At 35.3% G+C, this 16,349-nt stretch overlaps 1 pseudogene across 1 annotated transcript in view; it reads left to right on the forward strand.

Moving 5' to 3' along the window:
- Positions 1-16,144, forward strand: part of LOC308616300 (small ribosomal subunit protein eS26-like) — a 176,118-nt pseudogene extending 159,974 nt beyond the window's left edge. Inside the window, exon 2 of the transcript in view lies at positions 15,944-16,144. The product of the transcript in view is annotated as a small ribosomal subunit protein eS26-like (transcript). The remainder of the gene's footprint in view (positions 1-15,943) is intronic.
- The last annotated feature ends 205 nt before the right edge of the window (positions 16,145-16,349 follow it).

Genomic DNA, 16,349 nt, shown 5'->3' on the forward strand with positions numbered 1-16,349 from the left:
TCTGAGGAGACAGTAAGAAGACAGTTGTTTTCAACCAGGAATCAAATCGGTCCACACCTTGATCTTGGACTTCCCCCAGTCTCCAAAACTGTGAGAAATAAATGTCTGTTGCCTTAAGCCACCCTCTCCCCCTGCAATGGAACCTTTTTAGGACTAGCTCTAGATGTCCTTCTTAGAATTTTATATCCTGAGTTATTTGAGTTATGGGAGCATGCCCCTACACCAATGTTCTTATATACTCGGCTTACATTCTAGACTTCCAAGTTCCTTATCATTAAAACTCATCCCCACACATTTTCCCTGTTTCTTGTTTACAAGACTCTACCTTGGCTAGGTTCTGAAGTCATTATGGTGAGTAATCTCCGTCCTTCTTAAACAGAGATGCTATTTCCTTAATCGATTCAACTGATTCATCCTTCAATAATTAATTATCAAGGTGAAATTGGAGCAGATTCTTTTAATAAATTTATATATTTATTAATTTTTGACTGCATTGGGTCTGTGTTGATGCATGCAGCCTTTCTCTAGTTGCAATGAGCAGGGGTTACTCTTCATAGCAGTGCACAGTCTTCTCATTGCAGTGGCTTATCTTGTTGTGGAACATGGGCTCTAGGCACGTGGGATTCAGTAGTTATGACATGTGGACTCAGTAGTTGTGGCTCATGGGTTCTAGAGTGCAGGCTCAGTAGTTGTGAGGCACAGGCTTAGTTTCACTGTGACACATGGGATCTTCCCAGACCAGGGCTCGAACCTATGTCCCCTGCATTGTCAGGTGGATTCATAACCACTGTGTCACCTGGGAACCCCAGGAGCAAATTTTAAGGGTATAAAATATCACCTTGTGAGACACATACTACAACTGAAGTCTTCATGTGCCTTCCATTCTGCTACCCCTAGCAAAAGTGAAAGGAGTATTTTTTCTATCACAGATAATGACTGCAGGACACTGGGTGCCAATGATTACAAAATTAAGGACAAGAGTGGTAAGGACCAAGGGAAATCTGGAGTTTGAAACTACATCCACTCTGATACTAGCATTCTGGTTTGAGGCTCCCCTAACTTCCCTATCAGACCCCCACTAGAATAAAACATAGGCTGCTGCATATTTATCCTTCTTTTTTTTTTTTTTTTTTTTTTTTGTAACTGATACACAATCAAATCCTGGGATTATCAGCACGGTTTTTTCCTAGCTCAAGGAAATGAGCACCTTGCTGCAGATGCCTTCTAGCTTTCACCCCAAACCATGAGTTCCTAGTTGCCTAACCTACACCTATTATTTGCACAGTGGCCCTTTGCAAAACCCAACAACTCTACAGTCCTTATACTTATTTTTATGCATCCCAAGCACTGTGAATATTGCATTGACCAGTGAAGGCTTCCAATTCGATGCCATCCTAATCCACAATACCTGATAGTCTTAGAAATTGTGATGCTGTACACCACCCTACTTCAAACCAGCAAAGGGACCCTGGTTGCCATTTGGCTAGCATAGCATCCAAAGCCAGGATCCCATCCTGAGGATCTGTTTCCTGGGACAATGTCTGTTACCAGTTGTCTTGGTTTAAACTCTCCAAATCATAACCCAAAACAAGGTTTCAAGTAGAAGTAGTTTATTTAGTAGTTAATTCTAGGAACCACTGGTATAAAATAAGGAAGTATGACACAAATCGGAGGGCATACAGTAATCTGTGCATTATCAATGAATTTCATTTATCAATCACTGGAGCTTATTGCCACTAAAGGACTCTAAAATTGGGCTTCCCTGGTGGCGCAGTGGTTGAGAATCTGCCTGCTAATGCAGGGGACACGGATTCGAGCCCTGGTCTGGGAAGATCCCACATGCCGCAGGGCAACTAAACCCGTGAGCCACAACTACTGAGCCTGCGCATCTGGAGCCTGTGCTCCGCAATAAGAGAGGCCACAATAGTGAGAGGCCTGTGCACTGCGATGAAGAGTGGCCCCTGCTTGCCACAACTGGAGAAAGCCCTCGCACAGAAATGAAGACCCAATACAGCCAAAATTAAATAAATTAATTTTAATAAAATAAAAGAACTCTAAAATCCAGTATAGAAACACTTGCCTAAAGGTAATCCCACCTCCAATAGAATGATTTATTCATTAACTCTTGTCAGTCATTTTTTGATAGCTATTGGAGCAGGGTTTCAGGATGGTGGTTATTAGCTTGCCAGCATTGCAAGCATAGTGTGTATGAAAGCTAATCAAGCACTGGTGAACGGAGAAAGTTATCAGGCAAAGACATCCAGATGCTGACTCTTGGAAACTAGACAGGATCATTAGAATGGTAAAGACCAAAGGATTTGAATGCGGTACTGACAGCTCCTGCTACAGCAATTCAGTATAGAAAAATTGTATAAGTTTTCACTTCAATCATCTTGTGTCTGTAAGAATATGGAGTTCACTCAAGAAGTCCAGATTTTTACTGGTTTTTGGCATTGATTATAATCTAAATATTATATTTGCTACATCATTTTTGGTGTTTGAAAATCAGGCACAATATACCAAAATATCTATTGTCATGCTCCATTCAAACCACATATACAATTTCATTATTGTCAGGGCTGCAATCTGCCAATATATTTCTGTAGATGAGCAATCCAGTAGAATGTTTCTCCTTAAACTTTAGCAATCTCATGATTACCTCAAGATTTCAAGACATGCAGAGAGATGGTGTTAGATTAGCTGAACCTCTTATGTAGCTCAACAGACAATTTGGTCATTTTTAAAATTTAAATACCTAAATAATTAGTACTGAATCTATTTAAATGTATAGTAAGATAATAAAGGTAGATTGTAGTAATAATAGAATCAGTCACTGTTTGAAATTACAAAATATTTTTTTAATCAGGAAGACACTCTTTTTTCCTATTGAGTCATGTGATTTATAACAGGTAGCAATCAAACTATCAATTACTCCTTTTAGTCATTACAAGTAATTAAAGCCTAGTAATTCTAACAGGAATCCAATTTATTATTTTCTTATTTCAACATAGAGCCATCTTTATTTTGACAAAACCAAAAAACTTTTTATGCCTTATTTATTTACAGATTTACTAATGCACTGTAAGGCCAAATATAAGGTAACTATAGGTTTGTTTCAGTTCCTTTTCCTAAAATATAATTTCACATTCTAATGGTATATGTATTATAGTTAGATTATTATTATTTTTTGGCATTGACTATAATCTAAATATTATGATATTTGTTACACTGTTTTTGATATTTGAAAATCAAGCACAGAATACCAAAATATTTATTGCTATACTCCCTTCAAAACAAACATAAAATTTCAATATTGTCAAGCAGCAATCTGTCATTATGTTTCTGTGGTTAAGCCATTCTATAGAATTTTCCCCCCGAAACTTTAGCAACCTGTATTTTCTTGGAAACATGAGCAATAGTAAAAGGTCCTCATTTTTACAAGTGGTGATTAATAAGTGTGTGTGAGTGGTAGAGATGATCCAAGAATAGCTATGTGTTGATATTTGTTGGATGGGAACTCTTTATACTCTAATTTTTACTATTATACATATGTATATCTCAGAAACTTTCCATAACAATAACTAAAGCTCTGTTTTGCTTTTTTTTAAGTAAATAACTTATTCCCATTTTAAATGTGCTGTTCATGAGATGATTTCCTTGTCTTATGGTTAAATATAATTTTAGAGGTTTCTGTGTTCAAAATATTTTAGGTTATTTTGATGTAACCTTGGATATAAGGACCTCATGGAAAACTTTGGGGTATATATTATATCTATTTGACCATAGATAAGCTAAGAATGAAATACTCGTTTTAGAGGTAACATCAGTCTGAAACTTAATGTAGGGAACACTATTATACATTCATTTTTCACCTTCCTTGCCTGCGGTTAGTACTTTAACACTGATTGCATGGTCTCCAAATGAAAATAATAGTGAGATTAAAACTGAGAACCTATACTAGTGTTTTCTTAGTGTTTCTTCATATAAAATTTATTTTAAGCATACCAAATTAATTTTATTCACATAATTTTGAAATGTTTTCATGTTTTCTAGTTTTAAATTTTTTTCTATTTTTATGGTATTGTACATTGGATTTTTTTCTCTTGTATTCTTTCTAGTTTAATCTTTGTGCATAAATATTTTCTTTAATTTTCATTTTTTTTATGAGTCAGTAAGATTTTTTCAAGGCTTTCTTTTGGCTAATTTTTTAAAATTTCTAATATTTTGTAATTATTTTGTATTTTGTAGTTTCATTCTATTAATATATTTAACTGTTCTTGAAATATTATTTTAAAATTTTTATGTATTTTGTGGATATGACTTTCTAGTCATATTCTAGTGTGCCTCCTCTGTACAAATATTATTCTATACCTGTGAGCTTCCAGGGATACTTAGCTCATAAATCCAATACACTGCTTATTTGATGGTTTAGTAGGAAACTAGTGGGAAACAACATAAGCACCGTAATAGTTGTCATTTACCCCAGTCTTTGAAACTGGACAAGCTAGGCCCTTGTGATTTTCTCTAGTTGATTATTTCATTTGACATATATATATATTTATATATATATATATATATATATATATATACATATATATATATATATATATATATATGAATGAATCCCTTTTAAAAAAAATCCTTTTCTTAGCCTAAATACTTAACTTCCATGGAAACACACTCATAACCTCTGTAATATTTAACCATGAATAGAACATGGAGTACAAAAACAATATGCACACTTAAGAATATTCATCTGAAAACATGGCATCTTAGGGTAGAAGTCAAGTTCTATCAATAGTAGAAGCAGATTCTTTTCTTTCCCCCTCGAAACAATCTACTCTGAAAGAAGAACAAAGAGAAAGAAACCCACATAAAATGCTAAATAATCAAATAACTTTACAAAACTAACCTGATGGTCTATTCAGATGTTTAAGCTGAACTGATTTCATGCATTTTTAATTATTAATATAATGTTCCTTTGTTTTCATTTTTTCAAAAAATATTTTCTGTAGGAATCCATTATGAATGTTAGATAACTCATGTTTTATCTTGTGGATGACTGAAAGCATTTCATTTTATCATATGTAAATCTGAACTCCTTCTAGCTTTTACCAACAATGCAAAAGTTCAAGGCATTTTCAACATTGAACTGAAGCAATTATATCAACATAGCATTTACATCAATTGAAACATTTTAAATATGATATCAGTTCAATGGGAGCCATAGATTACAGTTAGTTAAATGTTAAATAGTGTATGCTTTTCCTTTTTTATATGCTGGTATACATATTAAGATGTCATAGCCTTGCATTTGTTTTTGTTTTTGTAGTACGTGGGCCTCTCACTGTTGTGGCCTCTCCCGTTGTGGAACACAGGCTCCAGACACACAGGCTCAGCGGCCATGGCTCATGGGCCCAGCTGCTCCACGGCATGTGGGATCTTCCCGGACCGGGGCACGAACCCGTGTCCCCTGCATCGGCAGGCGGACTCTCAACCACTGCGCCACCAGGAAAGCCCCTGCATTTGTTTTAATAAACTAGAGATATGAAGGTTATAATTTTAATTACCAATTTGTTGAAATAACTATGTGCTGTTACCAACACGTGGAGATGACAGAAGTTAAATAGATAAAAAGATGTCTATGGTTCTGAGACTGTTGTACTGCTTAAGAAACCACAGACCTTGGTAAAAGAAAATACTGTTTTTATCCTTAGGCATACAATCTCTCTAGAAGGGAAACAGTCTGGGAAAACCATATACAGTCTATGGAGGACTTAGCTCATTAATGCTCTTCCTGTGGGACCAAAGAGGGTAATAAACAGGCAGAATCTCCTAGACCAGATGTGGATTCAGATGACCGTGGAGAATGAGGGACAAGAATCTTCCTTCCAGAGAATAGAATGACTGCCTACTCATGAATGTTCATACCTTCAGAACCATACATCTGGACCATCTCCAGATGTGATAAAAATGATTAAGAACTACCATGGCCCTATGTCTTCACTGCTTCCTACTTCAAAATTGTGTGTGCATGTGTGTGTGTATGTGTGTGCATGTGTATTCTAGAGATAAGATAACTTGATTTACTAGTTCATAGCTTCCAAATTAAGAAAAGGAAGTTTGAGACAGGATGTAGAAACTTCCGTGCAACAACCAGAAATCCTAGACATTAAGCTGGATGCAGTGATGCATTTGAGGCTGCTATAATGAAATACCATAGACTGGGTGGCTTAACCAACATTTATTTCTCACAGTTCTGTAGGCTGGCAAGTCCAAGTCCAAGGTACTGGCAGATTTGGTGTAGACACCAAATGGACTTGCTTCCTGGTTCCCAGACAGCCTTCTGTCCCTATGTCTTCACATGGAGAAAAAAGGAAGGTAACTCTCTTCAGGGCTCCTTTATAAAAGGGCATTAATCCCATTCATGAGGGTCTCAGTACCTCCCAAAGTTCTCACCTCTTAATGCCATCACATTGGGTATTAGGTTTTAACCTATCAATTTTAGGGGGATTCAAACATTGTCTATAGTAGATGGAATGGTACTTTTGGGCTGCTTTCCTTGGCAGGGATATAGTCAGTTCTATGTTTTTAAAAAAAATGCAAAAGGATATTTAAAGAACAGGGGGGAAGACTCTTTCAGAGATTGATAATGTTTACTGATGAAACGATGTGTTCCCTGCATTTCTCAGTAGGCTTGAGGAGGTAGGCTATGCTGTATAACTACTAACTGACCAATCGTCTGTAACTAGAATGAGCACATTTCATGTAGACAAAAATATTTATGATCCAGTGCTTTGATTTCTATGCTCCATTTAATGAGTCAGCAGTTGTGAAAAACATCGTGAAATAGTACAACTGTCAGGTTTGGCCTTTTCGTAACAATAAGAGTAAGATGGCAATCTTTGTCATTATAAGTGCCCGAAAGTGGGTGGCGCGACTGGTTTGTTTGGTTGGTTGGTTTTGTTTAGCTCACCATAGTTTATTCTGACTAATAAATTAAGTTGTCATAAGTTACCAAATATTTTATAGTTCATTAGCTTTGTGTATGGATTTTTATTTAGTTCTTATTATTTTTTAAATATGCATAAAAGCAATTTCTAATCAGCCACTTTCGTTCATGTTTTTTTCTTTTCATACAATTGTTTAGATTACAAGTATAGATAAGTAATAAAGATACCAGAAAAAAAATCAGTTTTAATTTTCATCCTATTTAAATCCTGAAAAAGAGGAGACATGTAAGGACAATTTAGCCAGTGACAAAAATGAATTTTGAAATATATTTTAAAATGTACAGTAATAAATATTACTAAATTATGACCTTTATTATATAAAAAATACTCATGTCCTTACTCCCACTGTTATTAGATAGCACATGCTCTAAAATCTTCAAATACATTGGTGATGAAATTTAACTCTGTAAATTGAAAATGTAGTTATGTTATACAATCAGGTGTACCATTGCTACATTACTTTTTTTTATTAGATGTGTCTTCAATTTTATGTTCAATGTTTTCTAATACCACTCTTAAATTCATCACTATCATTAACTCATAAAACTTCACCTTTACCATAAGACAGTTTGCACTTACTGCAGTTCCTGGAATTAAGCAGCATTATTAATGGTCCAGAAAAGTCACCTTTTAAAAAAGTTCTTCAATGACTACTTGTGTTCTTCATCTGCTTATTTCAGTGCCCAGTACTTACTTGATCAAATTATTAGAATACCATAGGAGACAGTGCTTGACGCCCTACCGCCAACCGCATATGAGGAGGTACATGTTTTCCTTGTTACACCAATTATTTGGAAATAATTTCAAAACTAAGAACTTTCTCTTTAGAAATTGCCCATTGGTTGGGTCTCTCCAGCCAATGACTTGGTTTTGTCTCTCTGCTCCTCACGTTCCCAAGACAACTTTGCCTACGCCTGACAGAGCATGAATAGAATACATATTTTCTCTACTGTTAGAAGGAACAACCTTACACTCTTAAATAACTGGCATTTTAGGAATATAGACCATAGTATATTTGCAATGCACCTCACTTCACACCTCCAAATTTGAGTTATCCTAGTGCTGTAAGCGTGGTGGTTTGAGTGTATGGGTGTGTGTGCAAAATCCTGTGAAACGGACTTATTTGGCCTCATCAATTTAGTGAATACCAGTTCACTAAAAAACAATTGAACAAAACTTTGATATACCAAATCTTTACATATGTTAACTGTGTATATAAGTAGAAAAAATCATATTATTTTCAATCTCTTAAACGTTTTATGTATCTCTATATTTGTCTATCATATCCATCTATCTATCTCTCTACCTATCTCTTAGTCATCTATCTATCATCATTGTCTATCTAACAAGTACTGAAGTTAAATAAAACTGAAACAGAAATTCCTAATATAAGAGCAAGGTAGATGGCTCTCCAGATATATCCAGTGAGGCAGGTAGGGGAATTAGAGTTCTTGTAGTTCATTCAAGGTTGAATAGACACTTGGTTATGATTTTAGATAATATGAATATATAAACAAACAGGCCAACATTTACTCTATACACCAAATTTCAATTTATTAATTGCCAAGAATAAGTGTTTTTTTTCTAAGACTTACTAAGGTGTCTATAATTCAGAGCACCATTTTCTTGATTTTAAATAAGACTATTCCTTTAGTTAATGCTTGGAGAATTGAAACACTTTTCATTTAAGTGTTCACCTCTAGACCCCCAGATTCTATTACAGAGTCTGCTACCAATATAACATATGATACCATCCGCAAATTAGTAATGAGTAGAACCTGGGAAGGCCAAATACACAAGTTCTTCCTCCCAATCATATCTCTCAATTGTCGTAATCCTCATACACTCAAATACTCTCTATAATTTCCACACAGTAATGAATAAATATGGCAAAAGGCTTTACTCTGTGACATTTCCTACAACAAGTACTGATCCTTTCAATCATTTATACTTAGTCATGCATATGATAATTCTCAGGTTCCCTTAGTTTGACTTCTAATGTTTCTTTTTCCTTCTTTTTGTTTGAATTTGCCTGTGTATCTTTATTTGCCTCTTTATTTTCAACTTATTTTAAATTCATTGCAAATATGTTGTTATTCTAAGAGTCATAAATATTTTGCTGGTTATCACATATTATTTTTTCATGATAATCTGTCATAGGGGAATGTTTAGAACAACAACGTATAAGTGTTAACATCTATGCTGTGATTTTACAAGCTTATTTTGTTCCATTGTTTTCTCCTATTTCTCTAGTTAGATAACATTGCTTTTCATTTCAAAGTTTCCCATGTAAATTTGAAAATTGTTTTTCATTCACATTTGTAGATTACTTTTCTTTTCATGACTTTGTAATGAAATGTATGAGTTTGAATTATTTGCTAAATCTTACTACTTTACTTCAAAAAAGAAAATATTTTCCTTATTTTATCATTATTTCCTCCATCAGTTATATTTTATATTTTTATGCCATGTTTCTTTTATATCTTAGTCTTTTCACCTTCTGTCTACTGAGTTCCATTTCTTCAAGTTTTTGATTTATGCTTAGATTCGTGGTCTGGAAAATGAAGGGAAAGCAATATCTCAGATATTTAATTGATGAGTGAGAAACACACCCTAGGGTAACCCCATGAATAACACCTTCAATAACTCCCTCCCCTTTAGAGCAAGTGCAAACTGATATTTGCTTTTAGCCAATAGTATATGGCATAGCATGTGGGAAAGAACTGCAGGCAGCCTCTAGGAGCTGAAAAAAAAAAATCCCAGCTGACAACCATCAAGAAAGTGGGCACCTCAGTCCTACAACCACAAGAAACTGAATTCTGAAAACAGCCACTCAATTTTGGAAGAAAATACTGTGCTCCAGGAAGGAACACATACCAACAGATGCCTTGACTGAAGTTCTGTAAGACTTTGAGCTGAAGACCCAGTTAAGCTGTGCTCAAACTCCTGACCCACAGAAACTGTGAGATAATAATACATGTTATTTTCTGGAGTCCTTTGTTAAGAAAAAATAGATAAGCAATACATGTGGACCATTTCTTCTTATTGTTGTTTTTATAAATTATTACTTTCCTTCAGTCTTAGTGCTCTAACATTTAATTAATTAGTTCTTATTCTTTTTCACCAGCTTTACTTAAGGATGATTGACAAATTAAAATTGTATATGTTTAGGTTGTATAACATGATATTTTCATTTTTAAGGTGTACAATGCAGTTTAATATATGTATAAAATGTGAAATGATTACAACAATCAAGTTAATTAACACATCCATCACTTCATATAGTTACCATTTTTGTGTATATGGTAAGAACACTTATTATATACTCAGAAAATTTCAAGTATACAATAGAATATTATTAATGACAGTCACCATGTTGCACATTTGATTCCCAGAAATTATTAATCTTATAACTGAATGTTTGTACTGTTTGACTAACATCTCTCCATTTTACCCAAGATCCCAGACCCTGGCAACCACCATTCTACTCTACTTCTATGAGTTTGAATTTCTTTTAGATTCTACATATAAGCAAGATCATACAGTATTTGTCTTTCTGTGTCTGGTTTATTTCACTTAGCACCATGTCTTTCTAGTTCATTCATGTTGCCACAAACAGCAGCATTTCCTTCTCTTTTTTTTGTCTAAATAATATCCTTCTGTGTGTACACACACACACACACAGAACATTTTCTTTTTCCACTCATCTGATGGGAATGTAAATTGGTAAACACACTATGGAAGACAGTAAGGAGCTTCCTCAAAACACAAAAATACTACTGTATGATTCAGTAATCCCACTTCTGGGTGTCTATCCAAAGGAAATGAAACCAGGATCTCAAAGATATATTTGTACCCCGTGTTCATTGCAGTAGTATTCACAAAAGCCAATATGTGCTGTGACTTCTTAATTAAAGTTTTCATAAATTTACTCTGGCAGTTCTGTTTCCTGGGTCTGAATTTCAACCATTCTACCTCTGTGTTCTGGGTTCCCTTAATTGAGTTTTCAATTTCTTGTTCTTGTTCAATTTTTTTTGTTTTTTACTAAGGTCTGGTTATAAGAAAATGTTAAAGAACAAAATTTCCACAAATTATTAGAGAAATGTAGTCTTTATTACCATGGCAATGAGATATAAACTGTGGCAGGCCATGTGAACTGGTCAAAAGACCTTTCCTCTCTGGTCTGATTGTTCTCTTCCAGCTCCAAAAGAAGAAAGACTCAGCTTGATGATCACATTCTTAGTCTTTCTGGGCCAGAAATCCCTAGCACACATGATATTTTAAAACTTTTATGGGAATGAGTTTGGTATCCATCAGACTCAAATCATCAACTTCTCCCCAGTACCCACCCCTTTCTGACACTGTTATCTAGGATTTCCTCAGCCCATGAAGTGAAAATTGTGGGCAAATCCCCTTAAATAGGATGCAGAGAAAGACCACAGCTTCACTGACAATCAGATGTCTGGGTCTCAGGAGCCACTTGGCTCTAGGGATCTGACATCACAGAGTTGGCAGAAAGGAGTTTAGAAGCAGAATTTGTGCTTTATATTCCCAGAATTCCCTCTGTTCCTATGTCACTTCTGTCCCATCACCTCACTCAAGACCCTAGACACATTTCTACTTTAACTTGGGATACATCCTATACAAATTGTTGAAAGATTCATGTCTTAAGAATGAACTTTATTATTTTAATGCTAAAAATTTCAACTTATCCCTAAATGTATGTAAAAGAAACAAAACAGGTCCAATAAATATAGACAATACTGTTCTTAATCAAATTAATATTTTCTTTTGAAAAATCTTCAAATAATCACTTTAATTTCTTAGATGCAGAACTTCTAGATAGAAGACAAATATTATGTGAAAAGAACTCAGTATTTTATAATCTGAAAATCTTTCTATTATCTTTATATGAGTTGAGAAAGAGGGAAAATTCAAAGGGTTAATTTTTTCAAGTTCATTTACTATCATTTACTTTCAAACTTTAGTAAACAAAGACTAACTCTCTAATTAATGAATGACAATACAATCTAAATCCTTCTGTGTTTTCCCTTAATATAGAATACTTTAATGTACCAATCTCTTCTCAAGCAGACTCAAGAGATGTGTGGCCTTTAAAATTGTGATTCTCATCTCACACTTAACACACATGCACACAGAATAAAGTGAGAACAATATTTCTGAAAAAATACTTTTAATCATTTCATATTGGACACGTCCTCCATTTACATTTCTACTGATATTTATAGATAACTTCAAGATCTAAATCCAATTTATGTTTTCATCATATTTGAAAGTTCTCAGATATAAATGATATTTAGAATTTTTGTTTAATATATTTATAAATTGTTGCCTTTAATCATTAATTTGAACTTTCTCTTGCCCTATCCCCTAGAATTTTGCCACCTATACATACTTTCCTCTCTCTATTATTCTAAAAGAAATTAAGAGAAGTTAAAAGATAAAAAACCTGTTATATATATATATATATATATATATATATCTTTTAAAATAAAATGAATAAAAATTACTATACTTAATATAATATATTTTATTTAAAATAGTAATATGAAAGTGATCATTTGAGAAGGTAAACATTTTTATATATTTTGTGTAATTTCATTTTGTTGTGTTTTTTTTCCCTTAACAGTTTGTTATATATATATATATATATATATACCGCCTACCTATTCAAAAATGAAATGCCAGATTCAATTTAGGACATGCAATTTTTAAAATGCAATGGAAAGGCACAAAGTGATATTCCCATGAATGACCCCAGTGGGAACAGCTGAAACAAGCAACAATTTTGGCTCTAGTTAAATTCTGGATGTATCATTCCACAAACAGAATTATTTTGTGAAAATCTACATTCTAAGAGCCCAAAGATAAGCCTGGGTAAAAATATTTTTCAGTGTACAGCTGTTACTACATCAATATGACCTTTCTGAAAATGAGTTTGACTAGTCTACCCTGGGGAAGCCCTGATGCTTTGATTCTTTGTAATGTGCAAAAATCTTCAATCACCCAATTCAAAAACATGTAATGGAGAATGCCATAGTGTATCAGATAAATATTAATTTCTCAGATTACCTGAGACTATCTGCTGCCTGGCTCTTCATAAAACGGCTACATTTTATCTTAAAATATAATCTCTTTTTACCTCCATAGAATAACATGTCATGTTGAGCTACAGTTGCTAGACTCTATAAATGCTACTAAAGCAATATTGGGAAATGTTTCCTAATAAGACAGACTTCTATCAGGACAATTTCAGTGTATAACATGAGGTGTCTGTTCAGAAATTCATACATCAAATTAATACCTTTTGTGCTTTTGACCCCTTTACTTTTTTTTTTTTTTAGTTTTGACCTGTTAATTTTTATTGGAGTAAAGTTGCTTTATAATGTTCTGTTAGTTTCTACTGTACAGCAAAGTGAATCAGCTGTACATATAAATATATCTCCTCTTTTTTTGTATTTCCTTCCCATTTAGGTCACCACAGAACATTGAGTAGAGTTCCCTGTGCTATACAGCAGGTTCTCATTAGTTATCTATTTTATACATATTAGTGTATATATGTTAATCCAAATCTCCCAATTCATCCCACCACCCCCTGATACCCTTTGATATCCACATGTTTGTTCTTTATGTCTGTGTCTATTTCTGCTTTGCAAATAAGATCATGTATACCATTTTTCTAGATGTTACCTATATGCATTAATATACGGTATATTTTTTCTCTTTCTGACTTACCTCACTCTGCATGACAGTCTCTAGGTCCATCCACGTCTCTACAAACGACCATATTTTGTTCCTTTTTATGGCTGAGTAATATTCCATTATGTATATGTACATCTTCTTTATCCATTCATCTGTCAATGGACATTTAGGTTGTTTCCATTCCCTGGCTATTGTAAATAGTGCTGCAATGAACACTGGGGTGTATGTGTCTTTTTGAATTATGTTTTTGTCTGGGTATATGCCCAGTAGTAGGATTGTTGGGTCATATGGTAGTTCTATTTTTAGATTTTTAAGGAACCTCCATACTGTTTTCCATAGTGACTGTATCAATTTACATTCCCACTAAAAGTGCAAAAGGGTTCCCTTTTCTCCTCACCCTCTCCAGCATTTATCATTTGTAGACTTTTTGATGATGGCCATTCTGACAAGTGTGAGTTGACACCTTATTGTAGTTTTGATTTACATTTCCCTAATAATTAGTGATGTTGAGCATATTTTCATGTGTTTGTTGGCCATCTGTATGTCTTCTTTGGAGAAATGTCTATTTAGGTCTTCTGCCCATTTTTTGGATTGGGTTGTTTGTTGTTTTGATATTGAGCTGCATGAGCTGCTTGTATATTTTGGAGATTAATCCTTTGTCAGTTGCTTCGTTTGCAAATATTTTCCCCCATTCTGAGGGCTGTCTTTTCATCTTGTTTATGTTTCCTTTGCTGTGGAAAAGACTTTCAGTTTAATTAGGTCCCATTTGTTTATTTTTGGTTTTGTTTTTATTACTCTAGGAGGTGGGTCAAAAAGATCTTGCTGCAATCTATGTCAAAGAGTGTTCTGCCTTTGTTTCCTCTAAGAGTTTTATAGTGTCTGGCCATACATTTAGGTCTTTAATCCATTTTGAGTTTATTTTTGTGCATGGTGTTAGGGAGTGTCCTAACTTCATTTTTTTACATGTAGCTGTCCAGTTTTCGCAGAACCACTTATTGAAGAGACTGTTTTTTCTCCATTGTGTATTCTTGCCTCCTTTGTCATAGATTAGGTTGGCCTAATCACACATACCTAAATATTTTATTACACCCTAATTATCTACACATAGGAGAAAATCAGCCAAATGGCAATAACAAAATATTTAAGGTTCTGTTTTACAAATTCTGAATGATTTCTAATGGATTTTACTATTCCACAGTCCAATTATTAGTGTTTTTGCTTAGCAAGTAGATAGCTAATATGATTATAGGAAAGCTCAAATTTATTAGCTTTCTTAGAAAATTGCCTACTTCAGAGGGAAAAGTACACTAACCCTCCTAATTTTTTGGATGGCAAAGAAATATTGCCATGGAGGTACTAATGAGTGAATAAAAAATTACTTTTTAAAACTATTTAACTCTTGATACACAGATTTTATCAAAAGAGTGATGTATTTTATTAAAATAGAAGGATTTTTATGTAATTTTCATATTTTCCCACACAACATGAGTACTTTTAAATAACAAATTAAATTTCATGATCTAGTTTACATGCTTACATCTAGCTTACACTTTTTCCTGACATGGTAATTTGCTTACCTCAGTCACTTTGCATATCTACAAAGAACGTGACTCTTTAAGAAATAGAGGTCTCAAGCCTAGCAGAGCCATCACCATCACCCAGAAGAAAGGACTGGAGCTCAGCCCCTGTTGGAGTTTGTCCCTGCCTTGCTCCCCTGCTTCCTCATCTGAAAAATGGGACTTCCTTCAGGGAGGCATGAGAATTCCATAAGCTGAGGTCCCGTGCACTCAAGGTCTGTGGCAGCCAGAGCAGCATCCCTCAAGGAGAGCAGCAAGGGCCAGGACAGGACAAGCTCTGAGATCTGAGATCGGGTGAGGATACCTCGTTCTATCCCGGGAGGGAGGGAGTGGCAGAAAGGCCAGTAAGCCAAGGCCACAGAGCAGCAAGCCGGGCCAGACCCGGCGCCACTCTCCTCCCTCCCTCATAAACCAGGGCCAGGCGTACTTGGGGACAGGAGGCGTAGATGGCCAGCCCACTCGGCCTCCCCAAGCCAGCTTAGCAATCTTTCAGTTCATTTGACCTCCGCTGGTAATTTCTACCCAGAGGATGACGTGAGCATTTTTAGTTCCCAAAGAATGTCGATCAGCCCCTGGAGGGTGGGCTGCCTTGAGTTGCTGGTTTAAAACAAACAAAACTGCCTATATAAGGACCAGACGGCCACCAGGCACCACCCCTGCCAGCAATCTCAGACCCCTCAGTCCCCAGCCATCCGAGGCCACTCCCTCCCCGGGCACCGTCTGCAGCTGGCCGCTTGTCACTGTACTCTGGGTGGACTTGACCATGGCGGGCTCCAGCTTCCTGAATCCCAAACCCCAGAACGTGCAGCAGAGACTGGAGTTCAAGTGTAACAGGGAAGAGCCAAAACTGACTCCATGTTGGATCTGTTTCTTTTACTTTAACCTTTGCTTCCCGCTACTTTGGTTCACTAAAAGGATACCGTCTATACATAATGGCCTGCCTCGGGGAACCCTGCCCCTCTGCCTGAATGTTAAACCGAAGGGCCTTTGTTCAGGGAAGCATCCTGACCCTGTCCACATGTGGACGGCTACAAGA

The sequence above is a fragment of the Mesoplodon bidens genome (genome assembly GCF_964165515.1).
Source record: "Mesoplodon bidens genome assembly, chromosome: 4".
In the NCBI taxonomy this organism is placed as follows: domain Eukaryota; kingdom Metazoa; phylum Chordata; class Mammalia; order Artiodactyla; family Ziphiidae; genus Mesoplodon; species Mesoplodon bidens.